The sequence below is a fragment of the Zerene cesonia genome, chromosome 15, assembly GCF_012273895.1.
Source record: "Zerene cesonia ecotype Mississippi chromosome 15, Zerene_cesonia_1.1, whole genome shotgun sequence".
Taxonomy (NCBI): Eukaryota; Metazoa; Arthropoda; class Insecta; order Lepidoptera; family Pieridae; genus Zerene; species Zerene cesonia.
The window spans coordinates 5440795-5468177 of record NC_052116.1 but is presented as its reverse complement, the minus strand read 5'-3'; the positions used below and the strand labels follow the sequence as shown (position 1 = coordinate 5468177).

The window sequence follows — 27383 nt, the reverse complement described above, 5'->3', positions numbered from 1 at the left end:
TGGACGGTACTTGCACAAAAAGAAGGCTTTATTTAACGAGCAGCGATTCGGAAAAAAGCGCTTTGAGCCGCAGCGCCAAGAACCGGATTACTGTGGCTAGACTGGAAAACAAATTTACTACGATTTACGTACCGTAAAGTCGTTAGCTGATGTGAACGAGGCGAGTTCGTGAATTAGGCGTGATTGACTTTGTTTCTTGTTGTGATAAACAGAGGGTCGAGTTTGTGTTGAAACGTAATTCGTAGAGACGGTAGTTGCGTAGAGTCGCTGCGAGAGAGAGGCGAGCTTATACGCAGGCTATAGAGAGGGTTCGCAGGTTCATTCGAAAGAAGTGTCGTTATCACAGTCGCTGTTCGGCGGTCGGGCGGCGTGCTTGTTGTATGAGGGGTGCTCGAATTCACTGCGCGGGTACACTACGTCTGAACTTTTTCGTATCTCGCGCTCTGAAACGGGACGCTTAGCATTCTCGACTCTCTTGACTTATTGCGAATTCTTCGTAGAAAGTGAAACTGAACGATTGAGTCGTGATAACAGAATTGTGTAAGGATTTCATGTGATGATAAACCGAGTGACTGAGTGGAACAGTTTAATTTGAAAGTGAACAAAACTTTTGGACTTGTTTCGATATCAGCCCAGTTTTGTATATAAAACTGTGACGTGACTATTGGAGCAGTGTCATTGTTTCCATTCACGGTAAGTGGATTTCATAACTTTTATTACAACTATAACGTTACGGAAAATTAAGCTTTAGTTGAGGACGTATAAAAAAGATTGCGGAGAGCACGCTGATGAATGCAAATTGCTTTTAGTAAGCTATATATTTTCGCAAGAAGCAGGGCCGGGGGAGCTACTTGAAGTATTCATGAGGAAAAGAATAAAAAATGGAATATCATTGGGTCAGTGTTTTCCGGGTTGCAATCAAATTATTTTTATACTTAAAGCATTTATGACCCAGCTTTTGCGTGCAGTATTTTTTGTAGTGTAGTATCCTTACCTAATATATAAATTGTATATAAATTTTAATAAAGCAAGTTTAATGAGATATCTTTACATGCATTTACACGTGTTATGTTCCAGTGTAGTAGTAATACGTTTGAACTAGCCGGTCTCTACTCATCTTAAATGAGTTTACTAGAAAAGTGAAGTCATTTACCGGCGGCCTATTTTTACATAATACCGCTACAAAAAAAGATAATTGCGTTTTAGGCTACATAAAGCATATCAACAAATTTTCTTCTTTTTGGTTATAAAAATGTACTCTGTTTCTAATTTTTAAGAATACTTTATAGATATATCTAGATTCTGCCCGAGGTTTTGCCTGCGTGGAATTAGGACATTTACAAATGATTAAGTAACTATCTATGCCTGTTTTTCCCAAGGGAGCATTTAATTGGAGTAAAAAGTATCCAATCAGTCAAGTCAGCTTATACCCTGCTTTGATACCAAATTTCATCAAAGTCAGTAGTTTCAACGTGATTGACGGACAAACATCCAAACAAACATACTTTCAAATCTATAATATTAGTGTGATTAACTGATACATAAAACTATATAGAAATAAATGACGAGGGTAAGGATATTTATATGAAACATTAAATATAGAAAAAATAAAAATTATTTACTTAGGCAATAGATCTAATTAAACATTCCTAGGCTCGTACTTACTTCATAGTTTGTTGTAATTATTTATAATATTTCAAAATGTTTGCTAGATATCTGTGTTAATTTCGGCTCTCTTACGTAAAATACATATTTTAGTTTGCAACTGAACAAATGTTACCGAAGTATTGCATAGTATATAAATTATAGCTACACGCAGTACATTGCATCAAGATCATACAAGTAATTATAATGTACGAAGCACATAAAGGTAATAGAAAGGCTAATGAAGCTTTTACTTTCAAATGCATTGCGGTAATAACGTTCGTTATTAATTAAAGCTTGCAAGCTAGGGATTGATTAGTTACTTTTTGGTATAAAATCTTCAATAATTTTTGCTTATTTAAAAATAAAACAAGGCTTCTAATTTGGCATTTGGCTCTTATTTTTTTCTTAAAACTAAAATAAAACTATTGCTTTATTTATATCCACTTAAAGTTTAAGTTAAGTATAAAGTTAGCTATTGCTATTTTCTATGGCATCTAGGTATTATATATATACGTCTCTTTGAGTCAGCAGTAAAGAGGATTTATTGAAGAAAATCGAATCTGGTAATAGAGAAAATGTATACAATAAGTTTTAAAAGTTACTGCTTCTATTCTATACATACCTACACTTCTATTATATTGGCGGTCGGCACGTGAACAAAGTTACGGTCAGCGGGTATGAGCCAGTGGCAAATAAAATATTTTTATTTTTCGCGAGGTGTTTTTGCCGCGCGAAGGTGTTCATTCGAAAACCAACGAGTAAACGCCAATTTTACGAATGAAAAGCAAAGCTTTTCACAAATATTTAGCGAAGCAAGACATATGTAATAGGGTTTTTGCACAATAAAGAAAAATTATGAAATGTAAATATCATAATCATAACGTAAAAAATTAGAAATTTGCTAATAAATTTTAAATAGATATTCATACTAAAGCTTGATTTTCTTAACAAGTAAAAATATTACTCTTATAAAAATCCTATCTACAGGATAGAACCTAAGATTTTAAGTTTCTTAACTTGCATTAGCAATTATTTTTACTCTTATAACCTAATATACAACACAAAGGTGACTGATTTTTTGATTGCACGCACAGCCTAAGCTGCTGGACTGGAGCATTTTGATAAATTCTAAAATCCCAAGTAGATAAAATAGGAGATAAAAATTTGTGCACTAAAAAATTATTTTGACCACAAGGGCGAATTTGCGTGTAACGTAAAATAGTAAATAGGACTTCAAATTCAATATCGTTCATTCCATAGATTCGGGTTGGCTTGTTGTTAGCTAATTATTCAAAATTATCATTGCAAATTTTAAGCGCTCTGCATCAATAGCGCTGCCTTAAACTTACCATAATAAAGGGTCGCTATAAATTATGTAAATTGAAGAAAAATAAATTTTCGTCGTACTTTAAAAAATATGTACAGATGAATAACCTTAAAGTATCTGTAGATTGGATTTTTTGTGAGATTTTATCTTTTTTGGCACGAGAATCACTTTCGACGTCATAAGATTGTAGTGTGATAAAATGTGCATACATTTTTTGTTGAATCTTTACGATTTTTATTGTTTTTCATTATTGTAATAGAAATTTACACGATTGCAAGTTCACACTTTTTCGGTTCTGCAGTCTCTCCTTGAACACCCATCCAATATCGTTGTAAAACGATTTAGATTTTATTTTTCAATATGGACATAAAATCTTTTAAATCAATATATTTTAAAATTTATTCATAAAATACCATATTACTTTTCAAAGTAAAATGGTTTAATAATATTATTTGACGAAGCATATTCAAGCCTTGTTCCGATTTAAACCATTAATAATGTTTTTTACCTATCCGATCACTTCCATTAACAACACCAAGCTCCGTTACGCAAAAAAGAAATAATTATCTTAAATCACTTGCCGATCTAATCCAAAGAATCTCAATTTTAATCAAGTGAAGAAAAAATTTGTTGATTCATAAGTCTATTTAAATAATATGGTATGCCGGTTTTGATATGATCATGTTATTATCAGATAGTTTTTGTACTGAATGTCAATTAAGTTTTTAATGATAAGTATGACCGTGGGTAATGAGTTGTTAAACTGTTTCATTCATGCCGTCTGTGGGAGAATAATTATGTATATAATATTAGCACCGTGTAGTCGTTTTGTACCAATAAAAGGAGATCAACTTTCGTTTCTATGATTTTAACGGTATATTTTACGTTTAAAGATGCATAGATTAATTTTAAAATATGATATGCTCGATTTTCTGAGAATGTCGATTTTATTTGTTTTCATTAATTACATTGACAATAAATATGAAACGTATTAAACTTAATAAGGAAGATATTCATTTGGTCTTATTTGAATTACTGTCTAGCGTAGGCTTAACAAAATTGGGATCATTACGATTAATGAGTATGGAACGAAAAAAGGAAAGCTAAATATTATTATTGTGGGACTGAATCTTGATAATAAATAATTTTATCAACTAAGCTTATTTTCGATATTTTGAATGTTACGAAGAATCTCATATGTAAAAAGAATACGCTTAAATATATGTGACATATTCCTTGAAATATAATATATTGTATATCTTAATAAGGATATTAGAGACTGATATGTATTGACATTATTTGTAATAACCAAAACTAAAAGCCTCGACTCAACTGTAAAAAATTTCCTGCCAGCCAGCCATGAGTTTAGAACAAAAATTCCAATACTAAAAACAAAGTAAAGTAATGTGCATTTGTAAGTTCATAACGAGGTAGCCACGGGCTCAAAGATAAAAATGAATTTATTTTTAGTGCAAGTTTCGATGGCGAAACTCATAGTTCTATCTGTTGTTTGCAAACAATGGATTTTACGAGAAAAAATTGCTGTACGAAATACTCAAAACTGGAGTAGAATTGTTGAAATTTACTATATCTATATTGATGCAGGAAGTCGTGGTTGAATGGCTATTTATCTGATAGCGACTTTTCTTCTCGACATAATGTTATATTGAATTTATCAATTAGAAAAATTATATAAATATACAGTTCACTCGAACCTAACCAATGATATCAATAATGGAATTATACGTAAAATTACTATAACTAAATTCGACTAATACGACTTCATACACTATGTACATTCTAGAGACTGCGTTATATTTTACTTTTTTTTTAACGCCAAACCCATTTTGATAAAACTTTCGTACACAAGCAATCCTAAGTTTAACTGAGCGATATTGTATAAACTTATAAATTGTATAAAGAACTGATTATTAAAAGTATCGTTCGCGGTAATAAAGAGACAAAATGTCTTCATTTTGTCTCTTTATTTTACGAATGGGCAACTTACACATGTATATTGCGTATTCTTTACGTGACATAAGTTTCATTCCACGCAGTTTCTCATCGTAGCTCTGAGTGTCATAACGTTTCCATATAAACATTAGCCACATATGAACAATGTATATACTATTGTATTTGTTGACCACAATATACACTATTTCTTCTGGCTTTTTATTCTATCCTGAAAATACCTCACTATCCACGCCGTGGCCAGAACCAGAATGAGATTAATGACAGGGGTGGGACCACTTTAGCCTACAGGCATGGCCTTACACCGATAACAAGTCACCGTGATTCTTTGCAATAAAACATTTTTGTTTTACCTTAAATCTAAATTAATCGTTAAAGCGTTGATATAAATGATTAATACTTTAAATGTTAGGTTTTCAGATAAGTATATTATTAAAACATGGTTTTAAACAAATAAATTATCTGATTTTAACAAAACAAGGTTTTATCAAAAAAGAAGTGGAATGCATTTGTAGTCTAGTCTACACTTATCTTTTTGAGGCATTAAACATCCACCTTGAATCAAAAATCGAAAAAAATGACAGTTTTTTTCTCAATTTAATATAAGTTTTAATAAATGCTTTATGTATAGGAAACCGTATACTCTATGAATAGAAAAATAAGAGCTATTTTGTTTTCAGAAACGAATCCATAAACTACCTCATCCTAAAATATATTTCTCATAAAATTATAAATTCTGCTATCGCAATAGTGGTTTAGTATGCCCTCAACCTTATCAGTTTTCCCATCTGACTTTCCACGCATTCGATTGTCCTGATTCGCTCTGAATCGAATATGTTACCACTGACCTTTTATTCCCAAGAGGTTTGAATGAGTCCAAATGTGGCTTATTTTAACTCAGTTTGGAATGTTTTTTAGAGTGTATTTACAAATGCTAATGGTAAATTAAATATTAAAAGGGCGATAGATATAACAATGTTTTGGGTTATCTTTAATTGATGTTTGTTAGGTTATGTTTATTGGGTTCTAGTATGGACTTATATTTTTCTTACATTATTTTTTTGCGTTCAATGCCCCGTGAGGCGCAGCTTTTGTACATATTACATATTTTGTTGTAATTATTAAATGAAATTATTTAGAACATTAAAACTGTTTTCTTTGAGTTTTATTACTTACTAGCTGCGCCCCAAGGTTTCACCCGTGTAAATCCGTATAAAAAGTTGCCTATATGTTATTCCAGATGTCCAGCTGTCTACGTACCAAATTTTATTGCAATCGGTTTAGTAATTTTTGCGTACAAGAGCAACAAACACACACACATCCTTATAAACTTTCGCATTTATAATATTAGTAGGATAAATGCGAAAGTTTGAAGGATAAGTAGGATATTCTACATACTCTAGACAAAAACCTAATCAATATTATATTTAAAATAATAAAACAAACAGGAAAAATAAAATATCGAATTCACACTTCCATGGTAACGATTGCGTAACTAATCCAATTTTGGTGAAGTCTATAAAACAAAAACAAATCCTCCAGCCCATTTACATACAACGTAATTTACTCGAAAACTGGTAATTCGACCACTCTTCACGTATTTAATAAAATAATTAGGAGTACATAAATCTAGAGCTGAAGAGCTTCTCCTAAAGAAAAATATGATATGATCAATTTCGTTTTGAATACACGTGTCTTTCTAAAGCTTCGCGAATTATTGTAAGTAAATCATTAATTCTATTTTTGTTACAATATCAGAAGATTAGGTCTTGTCTTGATTCGGATTTAGCCTGGTATTGCAGAGATATCATTCTTATACGTACACTTTTTTTTATTCATTATAGGGAAGCGCGTGACCATGATCTCGCCTAATGCTGAGATGTGGTCTAAGATGAGGCGTGCTTCCCTAGAAGGGAAAGACCTCCAGATTGTACACTACATTATGCACTTTATATTAATACTTTCTTCTCAATTCAAAATGTCATAACTTAATTAAATACTTGATGTGAAGTAGGTCAATGTATTTCACAGCTTTTAAATAATTTTTCATTTAAATATATTTGTCCACGTCTCTTAAGGTTTGTAAAAGCAATAACGTAACATGAAGTCACGATTTGCTAAGAGTTCTAAGATTACACTTTCGGTTTTGCACCATTAGTTCCTAACGCCTATAAATCGCATTTTCTTATACATTACGTAATATAGGTTAATGGTATTTCATAATTTCTTTAGCCCTATACCCTATAGCGTAGAATAAGTTATTAGGAACTAATTGCGTTGGATTTTTTGCCTGTAGCGATGGCACAATGTATAATTGAGAATCAACGATAGATGAATGTATTGAGACGTGTAATGAAAGGTATTGAACGGAGACAGAACGACGGACCGTTACCAAACGTGCCAGAATAACCCATATACAGTTACCCGGACACCGACACACTATTGATTAATATTGTAATCGACGATATTCGAAATTATCGACATCAATGGATAATTGATTGCAATCGAACGCTTGTAAAAATCCTGTTTTTAACAGAGCCAACAATTTTGCCAGACATTCGGCTTTCGCGGAAATTTTATGAGTTAAAATATGAAGTACTCTGAGGCTTCGATATGAATAAATTTTTGAATAAGTAGATATCAGGCGTTCAATTGTGTTGTTGATGAAAGCTTTTCTGGATATTCAATTCTTTTTGAGAAAACGATGCGTAAACGATACTTAGAAAAGTGTATTTATATCGAATCTGAACTTCTGGAATGTTCAGGTTTTATTTTTGTTCTTTCTCAAACATATTTGAATGTCACCAATTCTGAGCTTTTAGAAAAGATGAACGAAATTAAACCAACATCCTTAAATAAAGTAATAAATAGAAGCGGTATTCAATTGGAAATGTTAAATACACGGTCTTGAATAATGTTTGCTGTACAAATGCGGGGCAAACGCGGTTTGATAGACGTTACATTTGCTTGATGGCTCCGCTTACAGTAGCGATTTAACCAAGCCGGCTTATTCTAACAAATACCAATAAAGGGCCGGTCCCTTTTTCACCTGAATGCTTATTAATTTCCATTTGATTTGATGGATTCTATAGAGCGTTTGAATGTCAGTTGCTGATAAGTGTAGTGGAAATATTGAGGTCCGTTTCTGAGCGTTTTGCAGGATACAATAATGGTTTTGAGTTGATGTTCATGAAGATCTATGGATTGGGCGTATAATTGGATTGTTACCTTTGAAATTCCAACGTAAGTGGCGATTTCATGCGCAAAGTAATTTTAAACTTTCATTTAATTATTTATTGTGTATCATTTATATATGAATGTAAGTTCGTATCCCGTAGGAATATCGGAATAAAAAGTTGCCTATATGTTATTCCAGTTGTCCAGCTATCTACGCACCAAATTTCATTGCAATGGGTCCAGTAGTTTTTGTGTGAAAGAGTAACAAACATATACACGTCCTTAGAAACTTTCGCACTTATAATAGTAGGATTGGATTAGGATAGGATATTTAAACGTATATTCACCCTCCTTTAAACTTTTGAATTCATTGCCATCGATTTATGAAATCTCTCCGTATTTGCATGTAGATATCTTATTCGAAGGCTAATATTTAACCGCTTGTATCAATATACTGTTAAATAAAGTTAAGTATCCATTAGTAAAGCATGTCTATGACACAGTCAATTTTAGTGCGCAGTAAAATTTAATAACGAGGCCGGTGCGCTTAATGCGAACTTGTAACATCATGTGTTTATGGTTGTTCCTCGTTTATAGACCGTTTACTTACTAGGGAGTGCTCTGCGGAGGCAGTTGTCTATTTCACTTTCGCTCTTTTGAATATTACATTGCCAATGAGAAATCCAGGGTTAATCATGTAATAATCGTTCTATTAACACGATTGACGTGCTTATGATAACGAGCTTTTAATGTTAGATTCCATCGTTTGAATCTACAAATTCGTATATATCATCGATATAAAACTCGATGAATATGTTATCTTCGGCTGGGTGACTGAATGGAATTTAATTTAGTATGGCTTTCTGGTGTTAAATGAACTCTAAGAAATAGATAAATTAAAATATTCTTTCAAAAAATTTCTCAATTATTAAAAAAAGCATTTCAATGCTATAAAACTAAAAATTAAATTGAAACAGTTCTTTTGCGTCATTGCGTAGTTGTTTTATATAACTTATATTGCTTTATCGGTATAAAAGGGCGTTGATCTAAACGAAAACGCCTACACCAGCGAATTGAAGAAGTTTGATTTAAAGATTGAATGAAAAACAAATTGCCTTCGTTCTAATTATTGTAATAGCAGCCAGTTGAAATACGACGGAGATATAGGTTAAATAATTACCTTAACTTCATGTTCCCATGATGACTGGTTTTATACTCAGTTATCAATATCAGAAGATATACCTAGACCGATTAGTTACTGACCGGACATTAGAAAACTAATGTAACAGCATGTAAAAAGATAATCTTTGTATGAAACAGATGAATAATTAAGAGACTGAAACTCTGAATCATTTAATTTTAAATTTAATTTTTAGTTTTATAGCATTGGAATGCTTTATAAATGAGAAATTTTGAAAGAATAGAAAAAATCCGATCACGAGGCAGGATTTTTTCTATTCTTTCAAAATATCTCACTCTGAATCATGTAATATGCTTGTTCTATTAAAATATGGAATACAATAAAATATATGACATATCAAAAATTCTTCGATATTTTAATGGGTTTGTTTTGAATTGCGGTCACATAATCTAGTTATGCAGATGTGTTTTACAATATTGAAAATAAAATAGAAAAAATGTATTGCCAAACACAACCAGTGACTCACGTTCAATTGAATTTATAGCCAATGATATTTTGAATTATGATGTGGTTATTTTGTTATGTTGCTATCACGATTGGTCTTTTAAGTCTGTCGGTTCATGGTCTTAGCTCATAACACAGTGTTCTAACACAGGGATATGTGTTATTCACGATTGATGATGACATACATGAATTTTTTAATTTGTGAGGATGTGTGTATGTTTATTACTCTTTCACGCAGCAACTACTGAACCGATTGCAATTAAATTTGGTACGTAGATTGTTGGAGCTGTAATGGAATAATACATAGGCAACTTTTTACTCCGACATTCCTACGGGATACGAACTTACTCCGGTGAAACCGCGAGGCGCAGCTAGCCGTTAAGTAATTCCTGTAAAAGGTTGTTAATCTTGCAATTGTTGTCCATGATCGCAATATGTGAATCATCGCAATTTTATGCATTCAACCGGCTAAACATGTAAGACATGATATAAAGGTCACTCTACCAATCTTGTATAATCGTTTTCGTGAGTGAACTCCACGAACATAATAATGGGCAGGTATAGCTAGATGTTCTAATATTTTGATTGACGTTAAACAACGCAATAATTATCTGCTAATACCGCGGATGTACATAAATCGTGTGCATTCTTTAATTAATGTGTACTTTTAATAAGTAATTGAAAGGGAGACAACTTGGCAAAAAAATTATTTTATATCTTATTTTTTTGTTTACTCTTTTTAATGCGTTTGACGTAAAGTCACTTAAGTGGTTTGTATTTAGTTTTGTACTGGTTTGACATTATGCGTATAACATAATTTTTATTTAAATGAAAGTTTACTCTTCGAATTCTAATGTAGATGTTGCCGTATGATATATTATGAAGACGAACATATTTTCCATATTGCATAGCATATTCCATATTATATAAAAATTATCAAATTATTGTGTTGAAAATTCCTTTACAATAACATATAATAAAAATCACTTTATGTATAAATGCTCAGAAATCCAGCAACGCCACCCGCTAATCAGGTTATTCAATCAAGTATTCCGTTTAGATTCCAAACGTATCGGATTGGTTAACAAACGGTATGTACACACAGTCAGTACTTCTGATAATGCAACTGGGTACATCAGAGCTAATTAGTGGGTAAAATCTAGTTGATCTAAAATTGTCTGATAGCAGTAAATTTGTGCCGGTTAATGGAATATCCACGTCACGGCTGCCAGCCCGCGTCCATCGGGAGTGTACGTACGAGGGATTATAGCATTATTTACTTAGTTACAAAACGAATTTAGTATGTTTCGAATACTTCTTAAATAGAGTACGGAATGGTACAGATAATATAAAAAAGTTCAGTCTTAATTAATTAATGATGACTAATTTGTTTAATAATGAAGATAGCATATACATAATATTTTTGCTCTACCAAAAAAATTGAAGGAAAAAAGAAACAGTATAATGCAGAAGAATTTTACATTTTTTACTGTATGTGATACGAAGCGAGATACTTTAAAAACAAACTAAAGAACGAGGTATATTTACTCCGCGTTAGTTTGTTTTACGAAATACTCAATCCGATCCGCCACTTGTTCCGCAGCCCTCAGTGTTCCCTAACCCTCATATTAATAGGATTACTTTGTAAAGGCACCTCACGCTCTGAAGGATTTAGTCATGTATTTAAATGATTTTTGCATGCGGCATTTTGACGTCCGACCCTAACACCTTTTGCGCAGGAAGAGTATAATTAGAGTTCTACGCTCTGTTTTTCGATGAGCAATGAATATTAATAAAACAGCCAAAACTGAAGGGCGGTGACAGGGAAAGTGTCTCTCCGAATATATAATTAAGTTACAATTTAAATTACAATCCCCTTATTGATTTAAAGGAAATGGTACCGTTTTCGCAAAATTAATGTAAATTTTTCTAGCCTCACGTAATTAAGAACAGATAGATTAGTCGGCCTATTTTCTTATAAAATGATATGATCATCAATTTAAAATCGGAAATCTATAGTATATTTATTTGATTGATACAATACCGATATGAAATGTGAGAATAAAATAGTGTGTTTATTTTCGGGCTCATTTATGAATAACCGCCGATGAAACAATGATAAATGGGTTAATATTGATGTCACGCCAGGTGAGAGATTAAATCGATTGTGCAAATATTGAAATTCAATCGAGTTTTCCAATATGAACATAACACGCTGCTCAAATAAAGATATCCACATTCAGTCGAATCACACAACTCTTGGTTTGCTTGATTTTAATCAAAAGTTTCGATTGGACTGCCTGCTATTCGGTTGAGTGCAATCGAGGAGTATGTTCCTCTCACAAGCCTGCCACTATAGACCGGTTTTAATGGCTGCAATGGAAATGTGTGTGTTCAATCTAATACCTATTTGCTCCTTCATATTTGTTGGAAGTTTTAGACGTGTCGCTGAACAAGACGGAGTCCCGTCCGTATATCCCTATCCATTCCATCTGCTACAACGAACTGCATAAGTTGTTAGAAATTTAGCGTCCCGAATGTTCGGAACAAACTTGAAGGTCTGTTGATAAAATATTTTTTTTCCATGAATTATGTAATAGAATATTCCTAACTTTAGACATTAAATTTAAAAATTGACCAACAATTTCCAAGAAGATATTTTTGTTGGGGACAAAAGAAGTTGGCAATGAAAAATTTTGCTAAATCTCAGGGGATCTTCACTTGAGTGAAATAAAAATATAAATTGTTCTCGAAGTGGAATAGCAGCTCAAATTAAGCACCTGAATAAATTGTGTGATAATCCGCAGCAGTCGTTTAATGCTTTATTTTAGGGAGCGTCGGTGACGGCCGAGAAGAACAAACGGATAAGATAATGATTACTCTCATTTCATTTACTTCTCCATGATCCTGGTAATTGAGGAAATCAAGTCGGAGTGTGATAAGTAGAGTATTATTAGAAGTAATATTAAGAAACTATTCACTTTACGGTTTTTTGTTATCGTAGAATATGTGAATTGTGCTTCAAATTTAACCTTACAACAATTTATCTTCCCATTTAACATTTCCATCCAGATTCTCAATCCCCAGTGTGAGGCTGGAAATACCACAAGTAATTGTTATTTGGTCCGTATGTATCCTTTACAGACCGACGCGCTTCATCTAAGCTTGCCCATGTTACACGAAAAGTGTATAATATTAATCCGATTTTAAAATATAATATTATATCTTCCATTGAATAATGCACAAATAATACCAAAATATGTGATATTTGATGACATTAAGTACATTTTGGTATAAAAATTTATATAAGCGCAAAAGTACTACCCATTTGATCTAGCTTTGATAGACATGCACTCACAATCTTTTTAGAGCGTTTAAACAACCGGCTTTACCTCTAAATAGAATGCAAATGAAATATCCGCGAAGCACTCATTCATAGAGGAAAATTTGCTGAAAAGCACCAAAATCTTTTCCGAATATTCCGACAAAAATGGAGGACTCGTGAGCGGCAGTGGTTTTAATTTATATTTTTCTCCCTTCCCGAGCGCGGGCAGAGTTCATAATGGACACAACATTAGTTCTGCCTACTTCGGGTGAAAGCTTTCAGAGCTTTTCGACTCATCTTGTGTTAATATTCCTGTTAGTCAATTGCCCTTTAGTGCATCATATCCGTTTGTGTTTTGCTTTTATCGACTCACACTTTATGTACTCACGTCCATTGCTAATGTTAATTATGGCATCTACTCTATGTAACAGTCTTTATGTTTCATGCCTTTGAAGTATATTAAATACTAGCGGTCAGCCCTGTCTTCGCTAGTGGCCTATGTCACTCAGTACAGATGCAGCTTTCAAATGGTAAAATAGTTGAATACGGTCTAGTAGTTTTTTTGTAAAAATATTACAAATACACATACAAAAGCACATATGTTTCCCTTATAATATTAATTTAGATCTATACAATTTTGCATTTTACAGATTCAATATTCTGAAATGTGCATGCAAGATTTCGTGGACTTATAATTTACGAAAAAAATTATTATATTATATTAAAGTTATAATAATATACATTTAAATAGATATTATTAATCAAGAAAATTTTCGCTTAAACGGAATGAAATATTTTCCAAAAAGAAAGTTGTTTACGCCAGCATTTTATACCAACATATAGGCCTAATAAACGTCGGATATGGTTGTTTCTGCCGTGTCAAACTAGTATGTCATGCTGGCCATACTCTAAGCTTATAGAAAAGCTGTAGGGCCACATTTTTGTAGGTTTCACTCTCAGGCACTTTCGCTTCAAGGTACACAACCCGTTTAGTTCCTTATACATTTAAATATTTATTTTATGTTAATTTTTAACTGGCTTGTTTCGATTTTCGTTCACTTTCTTCTAATGTTTGAATAATTCTTATGGGTGTGCACTGTGTTTCAAGTTTTACAAGTGGGTTTAAAAAATCGTTTATATTCTATGATCAGAAGTTTACGTAAACGATAACCAGCTCTAAAGTTAGTTTATATTACATAATGCTTTCTAAATAACGATACTTTCTCTGCATTTTCTTTCGTTAGAATAGTCTCGCCTTGTATTTTACTATTTATTGAATGGATAATGTTTTAATTACACTAATATTATAAATGTGAATTGTGTTATCCCCATTAAATGATCCTTTGGATCCGATAAATTGGATAAAAAGGCCGGGGAGAGCCGGGACGAGCGTCTACATTCAATAATTTTTAATATTGATTTTTAGCTTTTTGATATTTTCAACATACATGGTTTATGTGTATTATAATTTAATATTTTTAAATAATACTTTTAAATTATAATTTAATTGAAATATGGAACGGTTATATAATATTTTTGTTACGTAAATGTCAAACGGTAATTATGATAATAAGCTGAAACATTTACGGTCGTATTCATTGAAGGTATAATTTATAACCATAAACCTCTCTATATTTTGTATTTATCTACGGAACCTTCATAAAAGCGAAGGCTCTCACCGTGCAATAGCTTTATATTGCATATTTTACAAATATTTACGAGGCCGTTGCCCCTTTGTAAGGTGCAGTAGAATTAGATAATGATGAAGGTATTGCGGCAGACCCGATTCTAACCGCAATCCGTTTCAACATTCTCTTGAAAATGCAATTTAATGTGGGTTAACTACACAATTGTTCTTTAATATAGTATAAGTTTAAAAAAAAATCTGTTTCGACTGAAAAAAATGTGCATAACTACGTAAGACGGTTTCACCCGCGTAAGTCCGTATCCCGTAAGAATATCGGGATAAAAAGCCAATATGTTATTCCAGTTGTCCAGCTGTGTACGTACCAAATTTCATTGCAATCGGTTCAGTAGCTTTTGCGTGAAAGAGCAACAAACATACACACATCCTTACAAACTTTCGTATTTATAATATTAGTAGGATAGGATAGGATAGTAGGATATGCGTAGAATGATGATATACGAGTAATTTATAAATAGCAGGGTCACATGAAGTTTCAAGTTAGATACCTATACATCATCTGAAATTAATAATTTTTATAGTCCTATCGTTTAATGAAAGTATGATGTCTGATTCCATTAACGATTTAGCATAAGTTGGGGAGGAGCTACCATGAAGTTTCTGTATCGGCTGTGCATCAATTAAAATGAATATTTTTATATGATGCAATATTTTTATATTATATAGTTTTAAATATTTTCTACATTTTTAAATGTCATGCATTATGAAATTTTATTAATATGTTTCTAAAATAAGTCGCATATAATCAAAGCTGTTAATAAAATTTACGTTATTAGAAGTTGAAAACTGATTAGAATGGGACCAGACTATTTAGAGGTCCGACGTTCAGTTATTACCTGGCGTAATGTACTCTTTAACTTTTATGGGGTAAAGTTGTCGAATGAGCTGGCCCGGGATCACGGGGGACTAATATAGGGCAAGAAGAGTTTTATCAGTTTCTACTTTTGTTTAAATTCCTGTTTTTATTAAGCAGAAATAATGTTATACCGGGAAAAATAAAATTGTGTTTATCGAGATTTTATAACACCTTTTGCTTTTTATGACTTTTGACTTGGGCTTGGTTGTAGAAGTTAACGTGAGTGTTTCTTTATTTTTTAAACGTATGTCTATGACGGTTTGAAATTAAGTTTTTTTTATTTTCATTAACTTATTAAATTGCGAATGTTTATATGACTAACTTAACGTGATACACCAATTTACAGATTGTTGTAATAAAAAATAAGTATCAATATCAAATGACAAAATTTTTTCTGCACTAAAATTGCGCAATGTTCTGTACTATCCATAGTTTCTGCTTTATTATTTATGATTCAGTGTACCGTCGATGCGTGCATGTGGTGTATGATATTGTGATATATATTAATGCAAAGTTTTTATTTCCAGGTAAGGGACTGCTGATAAATTAAACTGGTAATAAAGGGCAAATTACATCATCATTCTATATAAAACTAATTAAACTACAGGCTGGCCATGTAAGTACATTCAAGAGGCCCTAACTTTATCTATAAATCTTGCGCCCTTAACACTTCATAGAATAAAGGAGAGCTCGGAACAATTACAGTGTAATTTATTGTAAAACGAAAATGCTAAAGATACGAATAATTTCATGATATTAACTCTTAAGTCAGGTGGGAAAATATCGTATTTTGTACCTGTCGTACTGATGTAGTTTTCATGGAGAGGACAATTTTTTGCCCCTTATCTATATAATAAAAATACCACATTAGTATAAATACTACCTTATATGAGTATTTTTAACTTCTTTTATTTATATAAGTCAATGGACGCAAACATTTTTCTTAACAATTTATATACAACTATTGTATTTATATGATTTTATCATTTTGGTACTCCACGTTATGCTGTGTGAAGTTCTATAACCAATTTCTTATGTTTATACTTGTTTTTCTTATAGATAGTTAAACTAAACTCGGAACCCTTAATAACGCAGAACATGTTAAAATTTAAATAATAAAAAATTTCCAATACTCTGTATACCCAGGCGACGTCGGGTAAATTTCATATAAAAACTTTTATGCACGAAAAGTAACAAAGATTATCATTTATTTATACGCGATAAAGACAAATTTATGGTAACTTATCTTTTAACTCAAGCCTGAATATAATACGGCGCCACTTCGGCCTAAATATTATTCAAAAAATTCCACGAAGCGCTAATAAAACAGGTATTAAACGCGGAGTGAGGATGTTAAAAGCATCTGCCCTGTCCTCTTTACCGAATTTTATTCCTCCACGAAGATCCAAACAGTAAAAGTGACGCTTTCACTTTACAGCCTACTGAGGGAACATAACTTTGTGGAAAGCATAGATTAAAAGCTTTCTACCAAAAATCTGTGGTTTATCACTCCAGGGCACAGAATAATAAACTATCGAAATATAATTAAGTCTTTCTCACAATAGATAAGATTCACTATATGGATATGGTGTCAGTAATCTGAGTTAGGCTGAAGGATATCCCAGAATTGATTCACCAGCGCTGTCAATCTTAGGATTGGTGCTATAATCCCCCATATGAGTTTTAGTTGGGAGATAGACGAGTGAATTGGGAAATGGGGGTCGTAACCTCTAACAGTTAGTCGGCGCAGCTCCATTTTGGTAATCCTCTTGTCGACGAGGGTTTCGTTTAGTCAAGGGCACACGGAATATTGAAGTTACTTTTAGGAAATTTCAAGAGTTTATTTACTGCAGCGTTTTGGCAATCTAGGATTGCGATCGTTGTATAAATTTTATATGAGTTTTGTTCCTAAATGCTACGGATACTTGCAATACTTCTACGCCGATGGTTATGTTATGAATATTCCTTAAAGAGTCAACTTTATCTGTTTTTTTAATAACGTGATGGTAATCACTGTCCATAATAACTCATTTTGTACCATAATAAAACATTCATAATAACTCATTTTGTAGGCGCAATATTAACGCATAATAAGCAGCGATGAAGTTATTAAAAAAATAGTTATGAAGTGAGTGTTTTGAATAATGCTTGATACATATTTTAATTAATTTTGCCTTCTATGAATTGAATGTATGCTATGAATGTTTAAATTAAAATGCAATAATACGCTGAGATGTACTTACGAATATTGAAAGCATGTATTCAAATAGTTTGAATACCAACATTCTCCTTGCTGCGGCACGCATGTTTTTGACATTAAATAACTTCTCTGCATTTCGTAATTCACGTCGTGTGACGGGAATTCATGTGATGTGCAGTTTATTGAAGTCGTATAATGGTCTTAGGAATTCATAACGCTACCTAGCTTGACGCTACGCTGTTGTTGTAATTCTTTGTAAATGCTTTGAATATGTGTACGTGTAAGAGTATATTTATAATTTTTCTATTATTTTCATTATATAATAAAAGAACGCAGGCTGATGCTGAGCTGAGGCTTTCATTAACAATTTCAATTTATTTCGTGAATCGTAGCTAATGAAATCATATATAGAAAAAAGAAAATTCGTTGTTTTAATTTTATTTTCATTAGATCTCAGTTTTATTTAATTTAAAAAACATTATTCTTATGCACCACCTCACATTAACTTAAACGTATTACGAATAAATTCTACCTCCACCGACATTGAACGAAAAGCAAATAAATATAACCTTAAATTTTTTTTAACAATTTTCTATCGATGGGGTGTTTTTCTAACAAATTAGTACATACATATATTATGACACATGAAAATTCTTAGAAAATTCAATAATACCGTATATAAACTAGAAAGAGAAAACTAGAGTTTTTCTATTCTTTATAAATTTCTCATTTATAAAAAGCATTTCAATTCTATAAAACTAAAAAATTTAATGTATATAAACTATTGATGGATACACATGTAGGTACGAACAAGCGTTTGAAACACATAAATTTGAAACAACTTCAACACATTTGATAGATCTTTTCTTATTAATATTGTTAGGAGAAGATTTGCTTAACAGAAAAATCCTTGATAATTTCCACACGGTCGGACCCCCTACTAGTAAAATATAATCAAGTGGCGTATCTAGAAATTTTTGGTAAAGGTTAACTAAACGAGCCGGTTGCCCGCGCCCGATACCGCAATCAAGAAGATAAGCTGGGCCTTGCGATGGTTCTCCTTTATTCTTTTATTTAATATCACGTCTATTCACCCAGGGCTTAGATGATAAGCCATTCGGATACATTGAGCATCGTTATTGACAGAGCATTCCTGCCTGTGAATACTTATACACCGCTAAGGTTTTAAATCGTTTTTCTTAGAACAACTTCAGTTCTTCGTTAATCGTATTTGTGGCTGTATTAAATGATCGTCAAAGTGAATGACGGATGGTTCCGAGACATTGATAAAGGAATTGTAAATTTCACAATTTAATTTAAGCGGTAATAGCTGTTATTTAAGATCTATTATATCGTAGAATAGTGAAAGTGAAATGCATATATGCATTATTTTTTATTTGATCACTATCATAAAACGAGTCTAGGTAGAAAGTAGCATAGTTATTGTTTATGTTTGTAATTATATGTGTACATCTACAGAATTGATGTAAACCTAAAGTACTAATATAATAAATTAATAAGGAAATTCAACAAAGATGCAAACTTAGTATGGTTCGAGGAAATTAAAGTCTTAAGAAATAAAGATTATGATAATTCTAATTTATAATAGCTTTAAATATTTCCTATCTTCTTGGTTTATTAAACTTTGCTTGAAACAATTCGAAAAGTCTTATCGGAATGAGCATTTAGACAAATGTTACCTGAAATTAGAACTAAATTAAACCTAAAGCTATCATACTCGATCTTTGTATTTGGTATCTTGATTATTTAATGATTACTTTATTGCAATACAATAAATGGCACTTTGTAGAACAATATCGTTGTAATGTATAAAACTCAACAATATGAAAATATAATCTCCACTTTTTTAACTATACGAGCGCCGGAGCGTGAGCCGACATTGTTGTCTCTGAAATCAATTATTTTTAACATCTACAAATCCCGCGGATGCATCAATCAAGCGTTTTTGGATTGACGAATTTTGCGCTGATACAAAACCGCCACACATGCGTCGATAAAACCCATTCGATGCGCCTCGTAATTGGCTATGTATTCATAATTCACTACAACAAAACGCAATGCAAAGTATCGCATCGTGATAATTAACTACGCCAAATTGAGTCAGCTGAGTAGGTGATGCCCTGCAGCAAAACAACGAACTTGTTTGAACAAAGGTTCATTGCTCCATTGTTTCACTTGCGCCGACTTAATGGTGACACCCGAGGAAACGTTAATTAAACCAACAAGGATTCCCTGAATAAGATATTGTGAGCCCTCATAACTAAATATTGTGAAATGAACGAGCCTACGAATCTTAATTACCTCTATGTAATAAACAACCAAATAAGTACTATTGTGAACTCGGGGACACCTATTATAGAAGATTTATCTTAGGACGTGATCAGAAAATATTATTTGGAAATTGTTCATGAATGGTTACTGTTTTCCTGAATGCTACCTACAATTTTAATGAGCTCCATGTTTCACTTTTTTTGTTGTATACGATTAATGTCATGTTCATTTTTTTGTCTTAAATACGTTCTATTAAAGTGATAAATTATCTATCAAAGGATAGCTTGCATTATATAAATCCATGATGTAAAACTGTTTTTGTATTATCAGCAATGTATGTGTAATGCATTCAGCAAAGCAATTGCAATGAGCCCCGGAATAGATTGTTTCTTTAACAATGCTGAGTTTTGGAGTACATACGATGCCAAAGCTTTTACTATGAGCTGAGTAAGGCACAACAATCCTCTTTTAAAACATGGATACAATTTGGCACAAGTTTGTGTTTCGATATTCATGTATTCATTCCAAATGCTATCAATCAAAATTGACCTAGTTGCATATAATGATTTTGTTATTATCTTGTCATACGAACTCGTTTCTGTATTTTACGTTGATTTTAATCTTTTGTAAGTGTGAAATCTATGTTTGTTTAATTATTTTGTGACCGAATTATGGCGTATTATTCATACGCATTTTCACATGTTTCATGGAACTTTTCTTCTCACTTACGAAGTATGAGCGCTTTTAGCACTCTTATTCATCTTTGATACTTCCGAGCGCTTCGAAAGTATTATTAAATAAATCATTCATTGAAACATGGAATTATCGTGCATTTGGCACAATACAAATACAATGGAAACATATTTTTTTGTTTTTTATGTCATAGCGGGCAACTGAGCTGGTGGTTCGCCTGATGGTAAACGATCACCACCGCCCATGAACATTCGCAGAGGCTCAGACCTCTGAGAATGCGCTGCCCGCTATTAAGGGATAAGAAGGAATATATAAGGAATGGACTGGGAAGGGCTAGGAGAAGGAAATAGGCCTCCGGCTCCCCCACTTACCGTACGAAACACAATAGCAAGCTATTATTTCACACCGGTATTCTGTGGGGGTGGTATTATCATAATATTTATGGACACGTGCTTTATTTTCTCAAATCAACCTAATTAGAAATATTCCTATACCCGTGTTGATATTTTTTTTTGCAAGGTAAAGGATGATTACCAAGTAAACGCTTCAATGCACGAATCTATTCGCAAATTGTATAGGCCTTTTTTGAGGAAGGGCAATAGTGCTCATCTGACGGTACATCCATCATATTCTCTCACTTCATTGGGCTGCCATACAAAACGTCAGACCAACAGCTGCTACTCAACATTAAACTTTTTGTAGGTTTTAATATCTGAATATATATCAAATATTATGTTTCGTACAGCATCCTCGTATGTCAATTTCTGTATAGATCATACTATCCCTAGCTTAGACATTTTATCACTTTGTCCGTGATTATGTATTATATAATAGTAAAAAAGTCTATATATAAATAAATAATTCACGTCACTAAAGGGCAATACTTTATAAATTGAACCGTAAAATTGGTGTAAATTCTTTTAAAAACGGGCCATTCGGTTAATAGCATTTTTGACGATTGCAAATTGGGAGTGACTTCAAAGTGTCTATTGATATTATTATTAAGTTACTGGTACACTCACACCTCGGGGCGTCAGACGCCCTATAAAAAGTGGCTTTGTTCCCAATACAATTTAACTTGAAATACAATTCTGGTACCCTTCGCAATGAATGGACGTATATGGCTCGGAAGGGCTCTTCTATCTACCGTTATATCGCTCCCGTACCTCGTAAGTTGCCGATTCGCTGACTTTTCTGTTTCATCTGTTTAATGACATGTGTAAATACGATTTACACACAAATACTGAAATAAATTTCCTATCGCTGGGTTCTTTTATAATCTTAAATGCGATTGAAGGAAGAATTGTTTAAAAGTTATAAATGAGTGCTGATCTAATACACAGCTTTTATGTTGATAAAATTATGAAATGTCGTTGGATAGAAATCTTTTAACAATTTTGCCGGTTTCATAATTTCAGATGAAGTGTGTTTGTGTGTGAAGAATCCTATGAAAACTAAGCAAATAAATTTCGTTAATGGCGTACAGATGTGTATCTACATAAACAAACGTTACGTGTTAAGAGTCCATACCTATCAATTATACACTTCCGATGTTGTGTCCAAACAGATGGTGTGGGAACCCTCACTTGTTTCTGATAGTTCTATCAGTGTCCGATGTCATGCTCCATTGAATATTTATCCTTTTATTTAGTAGTACAAACAATACATTTATATACATTATGCTGCTAATAGTAGTAGAGGAAATGAATTATATTAAAATTCTATTACTAATGTCCAAGCTTAGAAAAATGTACACAAAAAGTATCATAAAGATTATATGGTAACATTGATCAAGAGCATTTTAATAATCTTAATGTTAATAATGTAACAATTGTATATTTGGTAAATAAACATTTTGTACTTCTTATTTTTTTTGTATTAAATTAATTATTTAGTACATAATAGTTTAATCAATTTTCACAAAAACAGAAAATAAATAATATACTTTTATTAATGTCCGCGAACACTCGCAAGAATTTGTTTATTCATTGGCTCGTTTGAATAAAGATGAAAATATTAAATCAGGTCAGTGAAAACGTCTGCTCAGAGGTAATAATATAATGGCCCTGGGTTAATAGTCATCCATATTAATAAGAACATTTGTTTTCATTTATTTTGAGGGTATTGGAGAATCTTTTGTGCTAGGTCAAAGGTCATGTCTGGAAATATCTTGTTTGCACACTATTTACATTGGGTTTATTTGTTTGACATCATAGCGTAGTCAATAGAGCAATATTCGCAAATAGTATTACCACATATAATATAATACTGTACTAGAATACTATCCCCATTAAATTTTACGAGTGTTTTTTATTTTTAGTAGAGCATAGAGAACTTTTCGAAGTGGTAATAAATTGGAAAACAATTTAACAAAAGTTTGAATACCATATATAATACTATTCAGAACAGAAAAAACAATGTATTTTTTAAACCTATCCATACTATCTATACTTTATAATATTATAAAGCTGAAGAGTTTGTTTGTTAGTTGGAACTTTCTAATGTCAGCAACTACTGGACTGATATAACAAAGTCTTTCACCGTTGGATATGTATATGCTATAAGCTATATCATATATACCATAGGAAAACCTGGGCAGATCTTAAGTTTTATTTATTTATATACTTACACCATAAAATAAAGTCATAAAAATTTAACCCTACCACACAACTTTCAGGTTCAGGACGAGAGAACAAAAATATAATATAAATAGCGCCAAAAAATGCCTTTGAAAGTTAGATTTATAGATATCTTATATACTTACAGAGAAAAATCAGCATAGGTATGCTTGCTTCTCGTTGATAAGCGACTGGGTCGGGGCCCATAACCCTTTCACTTCTTCCCCACATATCTTCTATACGGCGCTACAATTGACATTCCGAATCCCATTCGCAGCTGAAAACAAATATGCAACGTATTTTCGAGGACGCCAATATGCCAGAGCTGATATCAAGTCCTGATACAAACAACTAATATAAAGTTTTAAAACAATTTCAATTAGTTGCATTATGCGTGCCTCTGCCAATGCTGTTGTCCGCTTTTAAGGGATAAAGAAAAGGGAAAGGATTGAACTGGGAAAAGAAGTAATGGACTGGTACGGGTGAGGAAAAGGAAATGGACTCCGGCTCCCCCACTCACCTTACGAAACACAGTAGCATGCCACTATTTCACGCCGCTTTTCTGTGGGGGTGTGGTACTTCCCCGGTGCGAGCTGGCCCAATTCGTGCCGAAGCGTGCTCGACTGCCACAATAGAAATTACTGTTTTAAAAATGTATGTACATCCCATAATATTTTGTTTTATAGGATATAAAAGTGAAAATTTTGAAGCATTTATTTAACATTATATATTAATGTTTTAGCGAAGTGCGCGTCAAAACAAATTAAACGATTATATTACACGAGCTCCAGTCATTTTATTAAACCTCGTTTCATTTTAATGTATTTTGATTGCTTTTAATAAGGGAATCGCACCACTCAAGTTATTCTGGACCTTTTCATTGTGAGGTATTATTTAAGAGGGAATTAACTTATTACGTTTTTTAGGAAAATAACGTGTTGTTGTTTTTGTTTTTGCTACCGTTTAAATATTTGGCGAAATTATAATTTACTCATCAACTCATTTTCATAACAAATTATTTTTTATGAGTTTTTAACGTGGGTATATTGTATAAAAAGTATTTTGCAACCTAGCGGCCATAAAAAATGGATTTAAAATACGCATTAGATACTAGCGTAATTACTGCTGTTCTTTAGATATGATAGCCTTATATAATATACTAATTACCTATTAGACTTGCTTTTCATTGGAAAGAATTGCAGATAATTCAATTGTAAATTATATTTTAATCAAAACAGGAGACAAAAATAAGATCCTTTACTTACTTATTAAAAGGGTTTCCGTATATAAATAGAGTAAATCCAATATATACGCATGCAAACTCTTGCATATATTGTGTATAACCACTCGGTTATACACAATATTCGTAAAATTTCATCGAGTAAGTCGATCGAAACGGTTGGAACATTGTGGTTTTATTTCAGCGGCAATTAGTATTTGCGCACCTCCTCTAATTTCATGCATTTAAATTTTAAAGCATGTAGGGATACATGTTTCGCATGTTGAATAGCTGATGTCGCTAATAAAATTATGTGCATGGCACTGACAATGTGGCAATCAACGGCCGCAATTATCGATAACCCGAGTAATGTAATTTAGAAGAATTTTTGATTGATCCATATTATGCAGAATTTACATTATATTATGGAGAATTGTACTTTATTGTATTTCGATGAAAGTTGAACACGTGCTTGTAGTATTTGAAATAAAGATAAAAAACGGGAAATAATTGTAATATCCGTGTGTTTACGTCACTTTTAGCAATTAGCCACATATGAAACAAAATACATGAAAAATGTTATAATTGAACTTTAAAAATTCCGTGGAGCTTTACTCTTAGAATCCATCGGCTATTTCTTTATTATTATTATTTCGGTATAAAACAAAAATCCACACACACTCGCTATCATACATAGGTACCCATATTGTGACCATTTGGTCATTATAATATCATACATAAGGGAAAAAGAAAAACATAGTTTAGAGGTAAAGGCATTATGAAAATGAACACTAGTGCTAATTTGATACAGTTGTCTTATGAGTTGTTTTTAAGCAGCTGGTCAATGTCAGCAACATAATTCTCTCGTTTCACTTGATAAATGAGATGGAGTTTGAGCGCCACGTGTGCGTTACGGTCCACTTATTACTTTGTACTGCTGGAAACTGGAAAGACGTCAAGGCCTATCTTATTTGTCATACATAGTATACCCTATAATTTATTGAACGCCCGGAAAATGAGAAGGAAGTTTACGAACAAATATTCTAGGTGTCTTTATTTTGTTTCGTTCGGGTCTGTCGCAGTGGCAATTATTGGTAAAAATGTCTTCGCTTTCTAAGCGATAATCACAAAAAATTCTCGAAGGAGATCAAACACAAGAAAATACTTTCTCGAAGAAGGTTAGGATAGCACACTATGAAATCATACGATACCACTTCTATAAGGATGCGGGTACAGAATGGTGTACATATATTACATATCAAATTACAACATACACATAAATAAACTTTGTTTTTGTGTTAATTTTATAAATTATTTTACAAATAAGTATTTCAAAACATTAGAGGTAAGTGATGTTATTACAGTTTCTAATAAGTATGTTCCGTCTTCGTGTCTTCTATTTAATGCGTTTTAAAAAGCACGTGCACTTATTCTAATAGTTTTAACTTTAAAGCATAACATCGTCTTAGCACTTGTACGACTTGATCTTCGTTCGAGGTCAACAGATTACAAGTAACGAAGACCTACGTAAACGTGTCAAGATCTTTATGATCCGATTTCAAATTACCTACGCTTCTTTCTAGAAAAGTCTTTAGGTTGACAATGAAACCCTTCTACATTATTCTTAAACTTCTATAAAGTAATTTTAAAATGGATAACGTGTTCGCAAAATTTTCCACCGGGCAATAATTTTCAGCTTATTGCCCTCTAAAGAGTCATTCATTCCACGTGTAGTCGTATTGCCTCCATACCTTTCGTTTTTATTTCAATTACCTTAAATCTCTGTTTTATTATGAACACAACCAATCATAGCTTGTTATTTCTTATTACCATTATACTTTTTATTGTTTTGATATTCTATAAATTCATCACAAAGCAAAACGGTAAATGAAAACGGATTGGATTTTATTAACATATGAAGTTATTGTATTAATCTCAGTCATGTAATACATACAGTTGATTTGATAAAATGAAGTTCGGTATCGCTTGAATCAAAACGACGCCTCAACGAACGATTAGTATTAAAGTCATAATGTAATATCGTATTCACAAATAAATAAATAAATCTTCATTGAGCTTAGAAATGAATATAGAAAAAATAAAATGCGGTTCTATTTTCCCAGCAAGGGAAATTCTATGCTTAGGAAGATAGTTCCTTCAGAGAGTGCATAAAAGAAAAAAATAGAAAGATATTAGAAGGCAAACTAAAAAAGCATAAAACAGTATGAGTTAATATGCATGTGTACTTACACACATGTATGTATCTGTGTGTGTGTGTGTGTATTTGTGTGGATATTGGGTGTGTGTGAAGTCGCTCAAGATTATTGACATCTATCTATTATTAAATTATTTCTTTGAAGAATCTTGCTCACGTCTTCAAAAAAGCCACATAAAGAGCTCGATTCGAATTGAAAGTAGGTCTACATTAACAGTTCTCATCTTTATTCAAACAGCGTTCATGAATAACACACCGACAGTACAACTCCCTGGAGTTCAAGACTAGTGATAAGACACAGGCGAGATATCAAGGGCAATTCAGCTGCTGATCTTTACGGTATAGGGCGGTAGGTGCGAGTTATAACGTAGGCGGTCTTAAGTGGAGGATAAGGAGAGATTACAGACCTGCGTGGAATTATATATTAGCATAGATTTACATGCATGAGCCTATAATCTCTTCGACTTAATAACTCATATAGTTGCGATTTGAA

At 32.4% G+C, this 27383-nt stretch overlaps 1 protein-coding gene across 4 annotated transcripts in view; it reads left to right on the top strand.

The window, feature by feature from the left end:
• Positions 1-318: 318 nt before the first annotated feature.
• Positions 319-27383, top strand: part of LOC119832234 — a 113890-nt gene continuing 86825 nt past the window's right edge. For all 4 annotated transcript variants that reach the window (XM_038355892.1, XM_038355890.1, XM_038355889.1 and 1 more), the window contains exon 1: positions 319-693. The gene's annotated coding sequence lies outside the window, so the exon portion shown is untranslated. The remainder of the gene's footprint in view (positions 694-27383) is intronic.